Below are 4675 nucleotides of genomic sequence, written 5' to 3'. Positions count from 1 at the left end.
CTTTGAGTAGGGTGGAATGGTTTCCTTAAATAAGACATTCTCATTATCAACCAATCATAGAGGAAGAAGGTCCTCACACACACAAAAAAACTTGGAACATAGAACAGGTAGAAGGGGCACTTGTGGATTTACCTTTTCAGGGTTTGAACTTAGAGGAGTTAAAAAATGTTGAGGGCCCTCCTTACTGATATGAGGGAAATGGCCTTTGCCACAGAGTTGCCTAGTAGGAGCCAGGCCAAGAGGCTTTCCTAGAGACCCAAAAGGGAAGGTAAATACTCATGTTTTGTAAGTCTGTTTATTGGTCCATTATTCTGCTTATCCCTGAATTTTAGTCAAGTTTAATCTGAATCACAGGTTCAAACTGGGAAGTCTTCAAGGACTAGGAAAAGTTAATCAGCCCGGTATAAGATAATAGGGAGTGGAGCAGTATGTGAAAATACCCTTCTAGGCCTCAGAGTTCAGATGTTTCAAATGTGCTTCATGAAGCCCTTCCCTTTATAGCACTAACTACAGTACATGTTTGCTTGACATTTCTACATCATACATTATTCAGTAATACAAAAGAAAAGAGAATTCTTTAAATTCCTAATACTTTATTTTTAATCAGCATAAAGGGGAAAACAACAGTGACAGAAAATTGTGTGGGGGTTAGAGAATGAGGAATGGACAGGCAGTTAGGGAGGGGGGGAAAATATATATTGCAGCACCTAGTTTGTTCCAGCTTGGGCTCTGCTGCGCTATTCAAGAAGCAGGCAAAAAGGGAGGGTACCTGGGTGGCTCAGTTGGTTAGGCATCTGACTCTTGATTTCATCTCAGGTCATGATCTCAGGGTTGTGAGATTCAGCCCTACGTGGGCCTCAGCACTGAGCGTGGAGTCTGCTTGAAGATTCTCTCCCTTTGCCCCTCCCCCCCCAATCTCGGGCACCCATTCTCTCTCTCTCAAAATAATAAAATCTTTAAAAAAAAAAAAAAGGGCAGGCCAAAAGGGAAGTGCTACCCACCCCCAGTCTTCTTCATGGTGTTGGTGATAATTTATGTAACATGCCCAAGGGAAAGTTTAATGTCAGAACAAGAGTCTTAGTAACAACATTTGGCAGTCTCCTCCTTCTATGGAGATTCTCCTTTTAATGTCACCTTTGGCAGATCAGGATTCACATTTAAGAGACCCAGTGGACTTCCTGACAATTTCCACAATTTTCTCATCTCAGGCCCATGGTTCCATTTTGGTCATCATGGCCACAGTGACTGAAACGGCCCACTACATCCTTTGAAATGGACAGCCTTCAGCTTCAGATTCCAAGCTAACTGCTTATAGACAAGTTCTTTTCTCTCTCGTGTCTTCAAACTCATGGTCTCAGACTGAGGGCTTTAACTCTATCCTGCTTTGGCAGGGCCCTCTTTAAGTCTTCTAGGTTTACAAATATACCCTCCCCTGTTTACCACCTCCAATCTGGTAGCAGGAAAGAAACTGGAAAATCTTGTAGTAGGGGAATACCCTTTATACTATGCTACCAACCTCCAGGACTGCTAGTCTACTCAGTACCTCAGGGCCAGAAGTAGAGTAAATCTCACCAAGCTCAGAATACACTATTCTGAGGCAGTCATCGTTTTTACCACTCCCTCATCCCCACCATGCACACACACCTCATTATGTCGTCTTATGTATACTCGCCTTAGCCACATCAGTGGGAACCAGAATCGAAAACTTAAATGCCACGGAAGTTAGTGAGAGGCACAAAGACATAAATTGCAAACAGGTAACACTCATCAGGGTAGCCATCCAAGTAGAGAACTACATACACTGCCTTCATCTCATGTTCTATCAGGCCCAGACAGGCTAGAAAAACAGGGGGTTTTGCTCCTGTTTCCAATGAAAAGTTAATCTGGAAGGCTTTTTTTTTTTTTTTAAGATTTTTTATTTATTTATTTGACAGAGAGAGAGCACAAGCAGGCGGAGTAGCAGGGAGAGGGAGAAGCAGGCTTTCCCCTGAGCAAGGAGCCCAATGCAGGGCTCGATCCCAGGACCCTAAGATCATGACCTGAGCCGAAGGCAGTCACTTAACCAACTGAGCCACCCAGGCGCCCCAATCTGGAAGCTTTCTAACTCCATCTTGTATAACCCCTGTGGTCCACTAGTCATTCCTTTGACCAACCCAGGTGTGAGACCACATTATGCATGAAACAGCCAAGATGTGCTTCAACCATAACATGGGAGTACATGATTCAGGCTGTGTTGGCAACCAAGCCCACTTACAGAATCCAGTGGAATGAGAGAGAGATGGATTCCAAGAGTTATTGGGGGAGAACTCTTCATCACTGCAACCATGCACCTAAACAAAGGTTTTTCTACCAAGAACCTAGGGAAATCCCATCCCATCTCCCCAAACTTATAGATACGTCGCTAAGCTATTTTTAGCTTATAAGTCCTTTAAAGCTGAGATTTAAACCTAGGTCTGCTTAACTCAGCCTGTGCTAAAGGCTAGGCTATTTTCATTTTATTTTGTTCAAAATCCTCAGGTCATAGGGAAGGATAGTGATGAGGAGGATAATAAGAGGCAGAATATGCAGGGTTGTTTCAAATTCCTAACCCTGACCATTCAGCCTTTGTACATACTGTTTCTTCTTCATAGAAAACACTTCTTCTTTCTACCTAGTAAGCTGTGTACAGGACAACCTGGAGATGAAAGAGAGGCAGATAGACTAACAAGGGAGTAGTTTTGGTAATTCTATTATATAATTCAAACCTCTTCATAATGCAATTTATATTCCCCACTGATTAATGTGAATTAATAAGGTTTCATAATTATATTTATAACCAGATTCTTTCTGCATAATTATTGTTTATACTTGAATAAATTGCTTAGGAAGGCCACCTCCTCATCCAAATTGAATGTAATGTTTCATTTCCTATTTCCTTTATGGGGGTACATGATTATTTTGGGAAAAGCATTGGTTTGAGAATTAAACTCCATGTCTTGCTCTATCTCCTCTAGAAGACCTAGATCTCTTTTAATTTTTTTAAACATATTCATAAGTCTTACCAATCTGTGGGAAGGGCTCTTAGTGGATCCTCTCAAGTATTAAGGACCTCAGGCAAACATGTATGCAGTCTTTATATTTTATTTTATTTTATTTTTTAAAGATTTTATTTATTTATTTGACAGAGAGAGAATGAGAGAGAGAGCACATGAGAGGGGGGAGGGTCAGAGGGAGAAGCAGACTCCCTGCCGAGCAGGGAGCCCGATGCGGGACTCGATCCAGGGACTCCAGGATCATGACCTGAGCCGAAGGCAGTCGCTTAACCAACTGAGCCACCCAGGCGCCCTGCAGTCTTTATATTTTAAAATTCAGGTATTCCAAAGCCCTCATGTATTGTCCACTATTAACACAAAAGCTGCAGAATTTAGGAATTATCTTAACAGTATCGGATAGCCGTATAAACATGTTGTGATCTAATTTATACATTCTCCATGTAGAAAACTTTTCCTCAGGTTAGCAAGGCAAATTAAATTTCTCCTTAATTTCCACCTGAGAAGAGAAAGCTGGGGTGTGTGAGGGACAGGGTATATTTTAAGGTAGATAAGAAAGGCCTAATGCCTCAAGGATATATTTTCTACTGTATGTCGGAGGGAAGTTTAAATCATGTGTTAGGGTTTGGTGCGCCTTCCTGTCAATTTGGGAAGTTAACCTTTCCAGGACAGTCTCTACTAGAAATTAAGGCTTTCTTTTCAAAAAGATTTTTGCCTACTCCTTTTCAGAGAGATTGCAAGACAGTTTTAACTCACTGCAGAACATTTCCTACCTTTCGATTATCCAGTACAGCTGTAGTACAGTTCCTTTTTATTCCTCTTCCTTTTCTTTTCTTTTCCTTTCTTTTCTTTTTTCTGTTTTTTTCTTCCCCTTTCTTTTCATAGACTGGAAGGTATCCAAAAATAAAGGTGTTCAAAAATGGAAGGATACATACATGAAGACTAAGGACAGTTCCATGTACCCAGGTCTCTAGGCAGTCTTCCTCCTGGCCTTTTCCTCTTGGCATTCTACCCTTGTCAGGGGGAAAAAAAAAAAAAAAAGATTATAGACTCCCACTTTAAGTGCCTTACTTCCCTGAGAATTTTGATTCTTGTATTCAAGACCTATATGGAGTTTGGTTTAGATAGATTTTATGACACTGGAATTGTTGAAAAGCAATAAATTACTACTGTAATTTGTTTCTGTTTATTTTAAATATTAGTGATCTCTGTTTTTAACTTGTTTGGGAAAGAAGGAGCTATGAACTTTTCTCAGCCTTTGATGCAGGACTCCAGCTAAATTAGCAAAAGATGCTGCCTCAAAGAAACTAAACGTTTTTTTCTTTAACAATTTAACTTTCTATTCCTTCAAAATGTATCACTATAAACTTCTTACAAACAGGGACTATTTCTTCTCTTGGTATCCTACAGATTGCTTTATATAAAGGTACAGCATGGCTAATAAAACCTTTTGACTGTTTTGAAGTGGTAAGTATCATTATAATAATGATGATGATAAATAGCAGTTAACATTTACAAAGCCAATCTATGGTGCCAGACACTGTTGTAAGCATTTTACATAGAGTTGCTCAACGTAAAACCACTTTTATCCAGTTGTCTTTATTTTTTTGGCAAAACTCTTTAAGAATCTGTGTGCTATAGTGAAT

The sequence above is a fragment of the Phoca vitulina genome, unplaced genomic scaffold, assembly GCF_004348235.1.
Source record: "Phoca vitulina isolate PV1807 unplaced genomic scaffold, GSC_HSeal_1.0 scaffold2, whole genome shotgun sequence".
Taxonomy (NCBI): domain Eukaryota; kingdom Metazoa; phylum Chordata; class Mammalia; order Carnivora; family Phocidae; genus Phoca; species Phoca vitulina.
Note: the sequence above shows the minus strand (reverse complement) of the source record.